The sequence below is a fragment of the Oryctolagus cuniculus genome, chromosome 11, assembly GCF_051225735.1.
Source record: "Oryctolagus cuniculus isolate XC-2025 breed Fujian yellow rabbit chromosome 11, ASM5122573v1, whole genome shotgun sequence".
NCBI lineage: Eukaryota > Metazoa > Chordata > Mammalia > Lagomorpha > Leporidae > Oryctolagus > Oryctolagus cuniculus.
In genome coordinates, this window is record NC_142877.1 from 11,322,647 (window position 1) to 11,337,205 (window position 14,559).

Consider the following 14,559-nt stretch of genomic DNA (forward strand, 5'->3'; position numbering starts at 1 on the left):
CCACAGCTGTGCTGATTTGAAGCCAGGAGCCAGGAGCTTCCCATATGGGCGCCAGTTCGAGTCCCAGCTGTTCCACTTCTGCTCCAGCTCCCTGCTAATGTGCCTGGGAAAGCCCCAGAAGATCGTCCATGTGCTTGGGCCCTGCACCCATTTGGGAGAACTGGAAGAAGCTCCTGGCTCCTGGCCTTTGACCAGCCCAGCTCCAGCTGTTGCAGTCCTTTGAAGAACGAACCAGTGGATGCAAGATATCTCTCTCTCTCCCTATCTCTCCCCTATTTCTCTAACTCTGTCTCCTTCAAATTAACTAATTAAAATTTTAAAAATATTTATTTATTCAAAAGGCAACGTTACAGAGAGGGAGAGGCAGAGGCAGAGAGAGAAGTCTTCCCTCCTCTAGTTCACTCCCCAAATGACTGTTACGGTCAGGGCTGGGCCAGACCAAAGCCAGGAGCCAGGAGCTTCATCTGGGTTTCCCTTGTGGGTTGCAGGGGCCATCTTACCAGGTGCATTAGCAGGGAGCTGACTTGGAAGAGGAGCAGCTGAGACTTGAACTGGCACCCATATGGGATGCCGGCACTGCCGCACTCCATCACAGCACTGCCCCCCCCATCATTTCGATTAAGAAATTTAATTAAAAACCTATGTAATAAAGCATAGAAATTATTTAGAGACTAATATTTTTAACATAATATGCCTAAGAGCACTTGTGCTCATAATGAGTAAAAATTTGCCAAGTCAAAAGCTGTTTCGCATGACAAAAACTTTGTATAATGATGGGGAAAATGACTCCCTTTAGTTTTCTGCCTCCGGTACAGTATGAACACATATCCTACTGTTTCCAAATGACTGAGATAAGCAATGGATTCTCCTACAGGATCATTTTAAGCTTACATGGTGAGGGATTTGCTTTTCCCATTGGATTACTTGGTGTTAAATTTAAGAAATAACTAGGTCAGCTAAGGCAACCGGGGCTACCCTGGTGACCTAGAATTGACTCTTGACATCTAACTCTCACCTCACTTATCTGTAGCCCATAGCCTCCCTGTACAAAACCCTATCAAGGGGGCCGGTGTTGTGGTGTAGCGGTTAAAGCCACTGCCTGCAGTGCTGCCATACCATATGGGCACTGGTTCTAGTCCCGGCTGCTCCACTTCCGATCCAGCTCTCTGCAATGGCCTGGGAAAGCAGTAGAAGATGGCCCAAGCCTTTGGGTCCCTGCACCCGCATGGGAGACCCGGAAGAAGCTCCTGACTCTTGGCTTCAGATCAGCACAGCTCTGGCTGTTGTGGCCATCTGGGGAGTGAACCAGCGGATGGAAGACCTCTCTCTCTCTCTACCTCTCCTTCTCTGTGTAACTCTGACTTCCAAATAAATAAATAAATCTTTTTTTTTAAACTCTATCAAGGTTTCTTAGTGCAGTGGGTGAGTGAAAGAGACCAGGACAGAAAAGAAGAGGTACACTCTGCACAAGGCCAACGCCTGGCACTCTGGTCACCTTAGTATTCCTAGTTATTAGCATGTAGTTCACGCTCAGTTACTGTCTGTTGGGTGAACAAATCAACAAGTGATGGTGACTCCTCATTTTCCCAAGGTTTGTGAGCACTGAAATCAAATTATCACAAGTTACATCTATAGCTTATCGATCTCCGAAAAAAAAATCAACAGATTAGATAGTCCACAGAAACAGGTGCTTCACCAGCTAGTTTGAGAAACAGCCAATGGGAAAGGTAGGAAATGTAAGATCTACCTGTTGCATGAGGAGATAGGCAGTATGCTGACAGCAGCATTGTTTATCATAGTGAAAGATGACATCAGCTCAGATGTCCCTCAGTAAAGACTGGGTAAATACAACACAGCATATCCATTTGATGCCAACCTATAGAGCAGTGTCAATGAACACATTAGAGCTAAGTACAGAAATACAGATGGACTGCCAGATATAATGTTGAGGGAAAAAGCAAGACACAGAAGAATTTAAATAATATGCTACCATTTATATTTTGTTTAAAAATTATTTGTTTAAAGATTTATTTATTTTATTTGAAAGTCAGGGTTACACAAGAGAGAAGGAAAGGCAGAGCGAGAGAGAGAGAGAGGTCTTTCATCCTCTGGTTCACTCCTCAATTGGCCGCAGTGGCCGGAACTGTGCTGATGTGAAGCCAGGAGCCAGGAGCTTCATCCTGGTCTCCCACGTGGGTGCAGGGACCCAAGGACTTGAGGCATCTTCTACTGCTTTCCCAGGCCATAGCAGAGAGCTGGATCGGAAGTGGAGCAGCTGGGACTTGAACTGGCGCCCATATGGGATGCTGGCACTGCAGCCGGCAGCTTTACCCGCCACGCCAGAGTGTTGCCCCTAAAAATTTATTTATTTAAAAATTACTGAAAGGTGCCTCAATGAAAGTTCTTTTCCCCTCCTCCATTCTTCTTCCTTTTTTTTTTTTTAATATTTATTTTATTTGAAAAGCAGAGTGAGAGAAAGAGAGAAAGAGATTTTCTATCTGTTGGTTCACTCCCTAAATGGCCTCAGTGACTAGCGCTGGGCCAGGCTGAAGCCAGGAGCGTGGACCTCCATCCGGGTCTCCCGTGATTGGCAGGGGCCCAAACACTTGGGCCACCCTTGGATGCTTTCCCAGGTGCATCAGCAGGGAGCTGGACGGGAAGTGGAGCAGCTGGTGGGATGGCAGCATAACTCGCTGATTCACAAAGCAGGTTCCCCACCTCAGTCTTCTGTCCAGAGGCAGATACGGTGCCACTTCACTCCTATCATTGCAGACCTGTGGAACACAGAAGCACCCTGTCGGTTAACAAACACCCACGTGTTCTGCACTTGTCAAAGCTTTTCTGGATTTTTTTCTGGCCAATTTTATTGATTTTCCCCAAAGAGATAACTTCATTTGATGAATTTTTTCTATTGTTTTTCTGCTCCCAATTTCATTAATATCTTTTCTTTATTATTTCCTTTTGTTTGTTTTGGTTTAATTTGATCTTCTAGTTTTTTTTTTTTTAAGATTTATTATTGTTTTTGCAAGTCAGAGGTAGAGAGAGAGCGGGACAGAGAGAGAGGGATCTTCCATCAGCTGCTTCAGTTCCCAGATGGCCACAACGGCCAGGGCTGGCCAGGCCAAAGGCAGCAGCCAGGGGCTTCTTCTGGGTCTCCCAGGTGGGTGTCAGGGGCCATCCTCTGCTGCTTTCCCAGGCCATTACCAATGAGATTGATGAGAAGTGGAGCTGCTGGACACAAACCAGCGCCCATATGGTATGCAGGTGTTGCAGGTGGTGACTTTACCAGCTCCGCTCTAACACCCGCCCTTTCTGGTTTCTTAAGGTGGAAACATAATTGATTTGAGACTTTCTGCTCTTCTAAATTAAACGTTAATTGCTACAACTTTCCCTCTAAGTATTGTGTTAGCTGCATCCCCCAAAATTTAAAAATGTTTTTGTTTTCATTTTATCGAGGAAGAGAGAGAGAGAAAGAGAGAGAGAGAGAGAGAGAGGGAGAGGGAGAGAGAGATTCTTCTTTTGCTGGTTTACTCCACAAATGCCCACAACAGCCAGGCTGAAGCCGGGAACCAGGAAGTCCACCTGGGTTTCCCAGCTGGGTGGTAAAGACGCAGGTGCTGGAGCTATGACCCGCGGTGCGTTAGCTGGGAGGTAGAGCAGGAGCAGAGCTGACTCGAACCCAGGCCCCCTGATGTGGGCTGTGGGAGCCCAAGTGTGGCTGGACTGTTGCTCTCCGATGCTGCCTGGCCACCTCATTTTTGGAGAGAGGTCACAAAGCCAGGTTACTATGTGTTGAAATTGTTCAGCCGTTAAAAACTAACAAAACCAAAGACAGAGAGGAAGAAGAGGAAAACAGCGCGAACAGTCACTCCACAGCGCTCATTTGAGGACCACTGTGTTAACCAAGGCACAGGTTCGTCGTGGGGCTGCTGGGTGTGGGAGGGGAGCCTTAGACGTGTTTTTCTTTTTGTACTTAGGGACTGGCAGTCACATCTTTTTTCCCAAAGGCCTCAAGTCTTCTGGGCTGTTGCCAAGTAATTAAGGAATTATTTTTCTTTGTTTCAGGATGAAGATGGAAATAAGAAACTGAGCACTGGAGATGTTACTCCAAATTCTGCCTGCTCCTTCCCGCAAGATAAGTTATACAGGAATGGGCAGAGCGCATAAAGTCCCCGTGAAAAGTTGGCTCTCATCTAAAATTACACTGCTGTTTCTGTTAGAGTGGGCACTTGCTGTCAGTGTACGGAAACAGAAGAAAGTCGGCCTGGAAGTGATAGGCGGAGCCCTGGGGTCCTAACGCGCACAGCCACATCATCTTTTCGTTTGTTTTTTTAAGCTTTATTTATTTGAAGGAGAGAGTCTGCCATCGCAGGTGCCTGACCGCTCCCCTCGGCGCCGGCCCCTATCTTGCCTTTCGGTGCACCTAGCAAGTTAATGATTTTATTCGCGCCTTTTATCCGCACTGGAACGTAAGCTCCATGAGGGCACGGGCGTTTGTCCGTTCCGTTCTTAGCTCTCGGGGCAGCGCCTCGCACATGGCGGAGGAAGGAGGCCCTGAGGGCGGGAGCGAAGGGAACGACACCTGCGAGACGAGAGGACGGACTGAGAGAAGGAAGAAGGAAGTGCGGGAGGCCAGAAGGCACGCGCTCCGCCTTCCCGCTCGGGGCCCGGCAGAACTACAACTCCCAGCAGGCCGCTGGCCCAGGGCGGGCGGCGGCCACCTCGCCGCGACCAGGCCCCGCCTGCCGGCTCCCGGTGTGCCTTGCGGGCGCCGGCCCCGCCGCAGCGCCCGCCGGGACTTGTGGTTTGGGCCGCGGGTGGGGGTGGGGCCGGGCCTGGAGGCGGGCGGGGGCCGGGGGCGGGCGCCGGCCCCTCCCCCGTCACTTCCTGCCGGGCTGCGGGCGCCGGAGCAGCTCCTCAGCGTTTGCGCCGGCCGCCGTCGCTTCTTCTCTCGGCTTCCCCGCTTCTTGGACCCCCCGGCCCGGCGGCGGCGCCCGCCTCCTCCGCAGCCACTCCGCCTCTTCCCTCCCGCCGTCCCTTCCTCCTCTCCCTCTTCCTTCCTCCTTCCCCTCGTCGCCGCCACCACTGCCGCCGCCGCCGCCGCCGCCGCCCAGGACCGCCGGCCGAGGGGCGAGCTGAGGGCAGCAGCCAGGTGAGGCGGCCGGCCGAGCGCGGCGGGGCCCGCGCGGGCGCGGCGGCCACGGGGCGGGGGGCGGCGGGCGGCGGGCGGCGGGTGGGGCCTAGGCCTCGGCGGGCCGCGCGCCGGCCTCCTCCCCCCGGCCCGGGCCTGCGTCCCGCCCGCGGGGCCTGCCCGGGGTGGGGGAGAGGCGGGTCCTCCGGCGCCCCCAGCCCCGCCGCCGCTTTCTCGCCGGGGCCGGGAACAGGTGCCTGGCGCCCTGCGCTGGGCGGGCGCGCGGGGACAGCGAAGTTCCTGCCGGGCTGGTGGGGGCTGGTGGTGTCCCCTCTCCAGCCCTCGGGGTCCGGAGCGTCCGCGTCGTGCGGCGGGCACGGCCCAGGTGTCCGGCCCCGGCGCGGCCCCTTCAACTCTTTGTGTGGGCTGGGGAGAGGGGCGCCGAGACCGTCCTGCCGCTTTCTGGCTGCGGAGGTTCGGGGAAATGGGGCGTGTGAAGCGCTTATCGGAGCGCCAGACCCACAGCGTGTCCCAATAAACCGCCTGCATGATTGATTGGCGTGATAGGAAGGTGTAATTTAGTGGGGCGAGTGGACAGAAGTTGACCTACCTAGCTGCCTCGCTGCCCGTGCGCGAGTGGGGGAGGCAGCGGTGTTCGGCGTGGCCCCCGTCGGCGCCGGGGGCATTGTTTTGGGCTCAGGGCTGGAAGGGGGCGAGCCCGGGCCGGACCCCCTGCGCGCCAGCCGCGGGTCCGCCTTCCCCGTGGTCGTCCCGCCTCTAGGAAAGTTGCTGGCAGCCGCTGCCCCTGCGCCGGGCGACGTGCTTGTCCTCGGGCCGGGGCCGGGGCCGGGGGCGGTGGACGGACGGCGCTGGGCGAGCGTGCCTGTCCTCGGGCCGGGGCCGGGGGCGGTGGACGGACGGCGCTGGGCGAGCGTGCCTGTCCTCGGGCCGGGGTCGGGGCCGGGGGCGGTGGACGGACGGCGCTGGGCGAGCGTGCCTGTCCTCGGGCCGGGGTCGGAGCCGGGGGCGGTGGACGGACGGCGCTGGGCGAGCGTGCCTGTCCTCGGGGCCGGGGCCGCGGGCGGTGGACAGACGGCGCTGGGCGAGCGTGCCTGTCCTCGGGGCCGAGGGCGGTGGACGGACGGCGCTGGGCGAGCGTGCCTGTCCTCGGGGTCGGGGCCGTGCCCCTGCCTTGCCGCGTCGGCGTGGGTGCAGGCTCTCGGCTGTTCGCGCGCAGATGCGCGTCCCAGCCGCCTGCCCCTGTTCTCTGGCCGTGCGGAGGGCTTTGGGGTCGCGCTGCCGTGCTGCGCGTGTTTTTGTTTAGAAGCGGGCGGACGGAGTCGAAGTACGGTTTTGCAGGAAGGGACCTCTGCTTACGTTGCTACTTGTTGAAGCAGAAACTAAAAATACAGCCGGGGTGTGGAGGCAGCGGTTTGGCCGTCTGGGGACGGGCGCACCGAGTTCTGCTAATGCTGGGCTGCGTGGTGCGGCTGTGCCGGTCCTTGGGGAGCTGCGGCCGCCGAGGTGCTCAGCTTCGAGTTAGGACAGAGAAAACGGAGTGTGCGCGCCGCAGACGTCCGCCTAGACCTCGGCTTGTCTTAGTCCGTTTCCTTAGAGAAATGAAAATGTTTTGATTTACATCTCTCAATGCAAAGTGGCTTCCTTGTTAGGTTTTTCTAGAATTTTCTGACACAGTGTCACATTGCTTCTGATTTAAAATTTGACGTTTTAAAAACAGCTAAACAGACAACTCTGCAAACAGTAAAAAACATGTTTTCTGCTACCTTGTGGTAAGTTGTGCTAGGAAGTTTTAATATTGCAGTGGGTAACATAAAGCTGTTTTTAAACTTTTCACTGTGGAAAATACATGAAAATTGACTAGACGACTTAGGTATTGTGTTTGTCGCTCAACTTCGGCAGTTTTTTTTAAAAAAATAGCTTCCATCCGCTGGTTCACTCCGCAGGTGCCGCACGCACAGCTGGGCCTGGGCCAGGCTGCCACGTGGGTGTCGGGGACTGCGTGCTCCATCATGTGCTGCCTCCCTGGCCCTCAGCCGAGGGGCAGGCAACCCCGGCTCCAGTGTGAGAGCCCCAGCTCTGACAATGATTAACTTACAGTTAAGAACAGTCTTGTACCTCCTCCCCCAAACTGTATTGTTTTGAAGCAAATCTTAAACATCGTATCACAGTGTTAGAGATTTTGACTTTTACCAGAATGCTCCTAAAATGTGCTTTTAAAAGAATCAGTTGTCATTTTGTTTGCTTGGCTTCTCATCTCTGAACAGATTACTTGGTTACTTTGCAGTGGGGAAAAGACTAGCAGCTGAGCTAGTTTTGATCAGTGCTTTCCCGCTCTCAAAGTCAAATCCCAAATGTGGCCTTGCTTCTCTGTGTGCAAAAGTAACTCTTGAGCCATGAAAGACTAATTGAAGAGCCATCAGAAAGACAGATTTCCTATCCCTTTGTTGGTGGAGACCTACCTGCTAGGCCCCTTTAAATAGGCAGGAGCTTTGTGTCAAAGTTAAACCACAGTAATGCACCATGAAGCTTCCCAAAGTTTCTTTAGCTGGTTGTGTAAATAAATGCCGTCTCAGTAAGTATTAAGCGAAGGATGTTTGATTTCAGAATCTTTGTAGAATTGTTTTCCAGAGTCCCCATCTGCTCTATTTACAAACAGCACATTGTTAGTAATTATGAGTGGAATCTTAAGTTTTGTGACTAGTGTGAAATCAAAATAAGTGTTCATATTTTTCTTGTTTAAAAGGAGATCTCTCCTAGAAGTATTATAAATATTTGCTATTGTTACGTAATTTTCAAATTTCTGTCCTGAACAGTTTCTAGTTTGACTTGTAACATTGTTATTTCATTCTTGTGGGTTTTCATTGAAGCTTGATCAGGGGTACAGTGGAAACGTTATATATTATATTTTAGTTACTACAGCCTGGGAGATTTGGAAATTAAAATTAATCTGAGGAAAAATCTGTTGAGTATCTAGGGGAGGACACAACATTTATTTTTTAAACAGTGCTTAGTGCTTCCTATCAGGCTTACCAGTAAAACTTTTAAGTGTTTAGAACTGTTACCATAAATAGCTGCTTCAGGATAAATTGCTGTCTTTTAAGATTCAGCCAGAAAACCCACTTATACACAGGTTATTTTAAGTTTAGAAATGAACGTGACTCACAGAACTTTTCCTCCCAACTCTGAAGTCCAAACGGTTGATATTATTCTGAGGGTAATCATTAAACAGCGCCCTAGACTGTGCTGCCCATCCCGGCTCTTCCCCAGGTACCGTGCAGGCTTTAGCGGGGAGGCGCAGTGAGTCTCTGTGTAGGGCAGCTTCTTGGACACTGTGTTTGCTGAATGGAGTCAAAATGAAATTCACCAGCCTAAAGACGAGACTTCGTGTGACGTCCTAAGTCAGGTTTGGAGACCGTGTTTTTCCGAGTCTGTGAACGAGATCGTCTTATTTGAACTTACACTGTGACACAGACTGCTCAGTCTGGGAAATGTAAGTTCCTCCCCCTAGAGGAGCGCTTTCGGGACTGCTTGCTTTTTCTCAGAAAGGGATTTTCTGAGCCATCAAACATATTTAGAGAATTTTTTTTTTTTTTTTTTTTTTTTTTTTTTTTTTTTTTTTTTTTTTGACAGGCAGAGTGGACAGTGAGAGAGAGAGACAGAGAGAGAAAGGTCTTCCTTTGCCGCTGGTTCACCCTCCAATGGCCGCCGCTGCAGCCGGCGCACCGCGCTGATCCTGGCAGGAGCCAGGAGCCAGGTGCTTTTCCTGGTCTCCCATGGGGTGCAGGGCCCAAGCACCTGGGCCATCCTCCACTGCACTCCCTGGCCATAGCAGAGAGCTGGCCTGGAAGAGGGGCAACCGGGACAGAATCCGGCGCCCCAACCGGGACTAGAACCCGGTGTGCCGGCGCCGCAAGGTGGAGGATTAGCCTATTGAGCCACGGCGCCGGCTATATTTAGAGAATTTTATGACAGATTTGTTTTACTCTAGACCCCAAACAGGTTGTTTTAAATTACCTTCTGGTGGAGATCTCTGTGGTTGAAATGCTCCTGGGGTAATTTTCTGTATGAGCATTTCTTTAAATAAACCTTCCCCCAAATCAAAGTCATAGCGTTTATGCTATCCCAAAAAATATAAATTGCAAGTTAAAGATTGAACTGTGAGAAGACATGTTAGTTGCTATGGTTACTTTCCCTTAACATTTCGAGTATACAACAAAGTTTTAGGAAATTTTAGTGTGTACTTCTATAAATACCACTTACTTTAATATTCACATTTTGCTATATTTGTTTTATCCTATCTGTCCCATTTGTCCATCACTTTTTTTAAATTCATTAATCCATTTTATTTTTTGATACATTTCACAGTAAATTGCAACATCAGCATATGAAATGCTTCAACATGCATATTTATTATAGTTAATTAAAATTGTGGAAGGCCTGTTAGGTATTCTTAGATCTTCAGGAACCAAGAATTTTGTTGATTTTTATTTCCAATTTTGCTTTGGCTCCAATGCTCTTTGCTTTTAAAAAGACAAATTGTTAAATGAACTTTGCATCAAGGTACTCATCGAAAAATCAGGTATTATGAAACTTGAAAAATGTGGACCAAATCCTTTGTTCCCACCTACTAAGGCAGTAATAGGATTATAAATATATGGGTATGTTGATCTTATTAAATACCACCTGATGAATAGCTTGGCTATCTGGTTGATAACTTAATGCTCTGAACTAAAAAAAAAACCTTACTGCAAAATTTAAAAAAAATGGTAAAATGGGAAGTACTCCAAATAGATTATCTTTTAAATATTTATTTTCCCAAAGAATGCTGAATAAAGTTGATGTAAAAATGATTTGATACTAGGTAAGTTGAAGTAGAAACAGAATCTCTGTAGACTGTTAATTATATTTTCTGGGATTATATATGGTTATTTATTTGTTAAAAGCCTGTATTTAGGGGTCTTCCTCAAAGTACATTTACTGGAAAAAAGAGAAAATTTATCCAAGAAAGTATTGTCTTTCGATTAAAAATTGGTCTTCTAAATATTAAATCTGTTGCCCATCTGGCTTCTGTGTACTTGGAATCTAATTTGGGAAAGAAGTGTGGTGACTTTGTGGGTTTGTAACAGTAATGGAAATAAAATTGGCCGTTGTATCATCATATGATGGACGTTTTTTGTCCTGTTTCCCAGAGTATAGAGGCTTGAAAAAAAAATATTTAAGTGGCCTGGGGCCTTTTCCCCCTAAATGAATATAATTGCTGAGGACGAAACCCTCATTAGATTGCCTCTAAATTTGATATAGTGTTGGACTGGGTGCCCAGTGAGTGAGTTGATTTTAGTCAGCATGTCCTCTGTTCCCATTTAAAATTTTTTACAAGTTGTATGTAGCTATAAGATGATATTTATAGATGTTTATGTGACCAGGGGCAGGATAAGTGAGTTTGCTGCATAATAATACTTGCTACTATTTATTGAGCTCTTAGCATGTGCCAGGTTAGAATTACAGGGTGAGAGTTATTTGATGCAGAAAAGGAACCTAAAAGGTCAGATTGAATTTGTTTAATATAGAAGCTGCAGTTCGTTGAGCTCTTTCATGATAGCAAGGTTCAAAGTAGACCCTTTATGTCTGACAGATACTCAGCAGCACCTGTGGAGAGTTAAGGGTCCTAACAGTGGAGGATACCTAGGCCCTGGGAGGCTCGGTAACTGGGCAGGGCCCCAAGCCAGGAAGTGGTAATACCAGAGCTGGCTCCATGGTCAGTGTCCTTTGCGCTGAACCACACTTTGACTCTGATTATGGTTAGGTGCTTTTTGTTTAGGATAATTGGTTCTGCTTATCTACAGGACCCCCCCCTCCCCCACCACCACCACCACTTGCCAACCCACTGGCACGGGGATGGATTTTGTCTGCAATTTTAGATCAGTTTGAAAGTCTTGTAAGGAATGACAGTCTTTTGGATGGGCTCTTGAAATAGTTAGAAGATTTACAGTTTACTTTTGTTTGTTGAGTCAGAGTGAGCCAAAACTTTTAAGCTGATTCATAGGTTGGGAGGGGAGGTTTAGAGGTAAATGTAGAAGGTGGATATTTTATTAACTTTTGTGTAAGGGATGTTATCTCTTAAATTATTAGTAGAATATCGAGTTTGTTAAAAATGATTTAGGTATAGTCATGGTTGCTGCAAAGAAATTCGTTTCTTTTGCATTATGACACTCTGATTTACTGGGGCTTAGTTAACTTAGCTTCCGGTTAACTTTAAATAAGGGGTAAGAGGATGTTGCTGTCTCTACTTTCCAGTCATTTCTGACATCCCGTTCCTGGCCAGTGGTGTTGGTAGTATTTGATATAACTTTCTGTTTGGTATTGAACTGTCTCGAGCATTTTTTTTTTCTTTGAATTGATGATCTGAATCAGAATTCTCCACCCTGACAGCTGTGCTCTCTTATGGGTAGTGCTAAAAGGCTGGATCAATGGGGTTAAAACTGCTTTTGGACTTGTGTTGCTAGTGAGATGGTGTTACGAGATTCCATTCTCTGTTCAGCCTCCGTGGAGAGGACCATGTAGTCTGTAGTGACATAAGTGTGTCTCATTAATCACGAAAAGGAAATGTGTGTTCTGGGGGTGAAGTGAGCAGACAATTCTGCTTCAGTTGTTACTGTATTGGCTCTCCTTAGGATTAGCTTTGTGATGTAACTAGGTCTTTTTCTTTTTTTAAGATTTATTTGAAAGCCAGAGTTACACAGAGAGGCAGAGGAAGAGAGGTCTTCCATCTGCTGGTTTGCTCTCCAGTTAGCTGCAGTGGCCGGAGCTGAGTCGATCTGGAGCCAGGAGTTTCTTCAGGGTCTCCCACGTGGGTGCAGGGGCCCAAGAACTTGGGCCATCTTCCACTGCTTTCCCAGGCCATAGCGGAGAGCTGGATTGGAAGTGGAGCAGCCGGGACTCAAACCAGCACGTATAGGGGATGCCGGCAGTGTAAGCAGCAGCCTTACCTGCCACAGTGCCACTCCCCCACACCTCCCCCCCCCACGATCTTATCTGATTGTTTCACATATTTGCTGTTTGAAATCCTTACTTTTTATAGATTAAAATTAACTGAGACATGAATTTTCTACTTTTGCAGATTCCACCCTGAAACAAGTAGGGCCATTGTCTGCTGATGCGTTGTAGTGTTATGCAGAATGCCAGGCACGTTTCCTCTGTTATAGTATTTTATGTGTCAGGAGTCTGTGTTCTTGGAAGCTGTGCTCTTTTGTTGCACAATTGAACCAACCTGTTCATTACAGTCCCATGTAGTTAGGTAAGGAAGTTTCCTTTTGTTTTGTAGCAGAGTAAACTGCTGCAGTCAGTAATGTTTAGTGATTGAGTATTTCTAGCTAGTAATTTCCCTGTTGGTTGAGAATTTATTAAAGTACTAAACAACCTTTTTGACATGAGAGCCTTTCTGAACTTTGCTCTATTTTTGAAAACATTTTTTAAAAATATTTGAGAGGTAGAGTTAGAGAGACGGGGAGAGAGAGAGGTCTTCCTTCCATTGGTTCACTCCCCAAATGGCCGCAATGTCCGGAGCTGCACCAATCCAGAGCCAGGTGCCTCTTCCTGGTCTCCCATGTGGGTGCAGGGGCCCAAGGACTTGGGCCGTCTTGCACTGCTTTCCCAGGCCACAGCAGAGAGCTGGATTGGAAGAGGAGCAGCCAGGACTAGAACTGGCGCCTACATGGGATGCCAGCGCCTCAGGTGGAGGATTAACCTACTGTACCACAGCACTGGCCCCAACATTTTTTTTATTTTTTTAAAGATGTATTTATTTGAAAGGCAGAGCTACTGCATACAGAGTGGGTGAAATAGAGATCTTCCATACCCTGGTCATTCTCCAGATGCTTTCAATGGCTGGGCCTGGGCCAGGCCAAAGCCAGGACCCACAGATCTCCCATGTGGGTGCAGGGACTCAGGCACCCTCCCAGGTACACCAGCAGGGAGCTGGATAGGAAGTGGAACAGACAGGACACGAACTGGCACCCATATGGGATGCCGGCGTCCCAGGCAGCATCTCAACCAGCTGTGCCACAGCACTGGTCCTCTCCTTTTTTTCCTTTCTTATAGTGTATTTTGAATGTGATTTATTAATAACATCAGTTAAGGTATATCCTGATAATGTTTAGCAGCTAACTTTGGTGTAGCAGATATAGTTTACAAGCATTTCACCTACATTTCTAGTTTATCTATCCAATAATCATGCGACTGCTGTTTTATTAATTTGAAATTAGTAGGGGCCGGCGCTGTAGTGCAGTGGGTTAAAGCTCTGGCCTGCAGCGCCAGCATCCCATATGGGCGCCGGTTCGAGTCCCAGCTGCCCCTCTTCGATCTAGCTCTCTGCTATGGCTTGGGAAAGCAGTAGAAGATGGCCCAAGACCTTGGGCCCTTGCACCCTCGTGCAAGACCTGGAAGAAGCTCCTGGCTTCGAATCGGCGCAGCTCCAACTGTTGCGGCCATCTAGGGAGTGAACCATCGGGTGGAAGACCTCTCTTTCTGCCTCTCCTTTCTCTGTGTAACTCTGACTTTCAAATAAACAAACAAATCTTTAAAAAAAAAAAAAAGATTGATTTTAAGGGCAGAGTGACAGAGAAGGGGAGAGACAGATCTTCCATTTGCTGATTCACTCCCCAGTAAGCGCAATAGCCAGGACCAGGCCAGGCTGAATCCAGGAGCCAGGAGCTCCATTCTGGTCTCCCACATGGGTTGCAGGGATCCAAGTACTGGGACCACCTTCTGCTGCCTTCCCAGGTGCATTAGCAGGGAGCTAGATTGGAAGCAGAGCAGCTGGAACTTGAACCTGCGCTCTTGATATGGGATGTCTGGGATGGGTTATCAGTGTTGTACAAAATGAGTTTTTAAAAAATCTTTCAATGTAATTACATTCACATCATCACTCATATATGGCAAAGACATTCATGAATAAAATATTTAGCCAGTAGTTACGGGTTCAAAAAAAACACACACACACCCAGAACTTTGAAAATCAAGCTTATGTGATTGTGCAGCCTGTGATATCCAGGTCTTTTAAAAAATTTGCTAGGTTTTCATAGCTCTCTCGGGCAATAATTGAAACTGAAAAAGGGAAGGTCTGCTTCTCTGAGGTACGTGTCTGCGCACTGTGCGCTTTGCCCAGTTCCCAGGCAGTTGTCTTTTGTAGTCTCCACAGTGTGTAGCTTCAACCCATGACACTGTGCTCCCAGCAGCTTCTCACTTTTAGGTTTCCCTAAAACATGAACAGTACGTCTTCAACTGCAGAAAAAAGACCACCCAGGTGCATTGTTATTGTGTCTTATTTTCCAGTGGTTTCCTAACCACATAACCTCTCAGAACGGAGTGAAAACAACATTGTTCCTAGAATGCCCCATCTTTAATGTGCA

General features: G+C 48.5%; 1 protein-coding gene across 12 annotated transcripts in view; it reads left to right on the forward strand.

The window, feature by feature from the left end:
• The first annotated feature begins 4,065 nt into the window (after nt 1–4,065).
• STAU1 (staufen double-stranded RNA binding protein 1) overlaps nt 4,066–14,559 on the forward strand; it is a 74,124-nt gene continuing 63,630 nt past the window's right edge. For 4 of the 12 annotated variants that reach the window (XR_016215793.1, XR_016215794.1, XM_089307061.1 and 1 more), the window contains exon 1: nt 4,066–4,135. The gene's annotated coding sequence lies outside the window, so the exon portion shown is untranslated. Of the gene's footprint in view, nt 4,136–4,252; nt 4,373–4,824; nt 5,153–14,559 lie in introns of those variants that run through there. The other 8 variants (XM_089307063.1, XM_070051717.2, XM_070051718.2 and 5 more) reach the window with 8 other exon arrangements.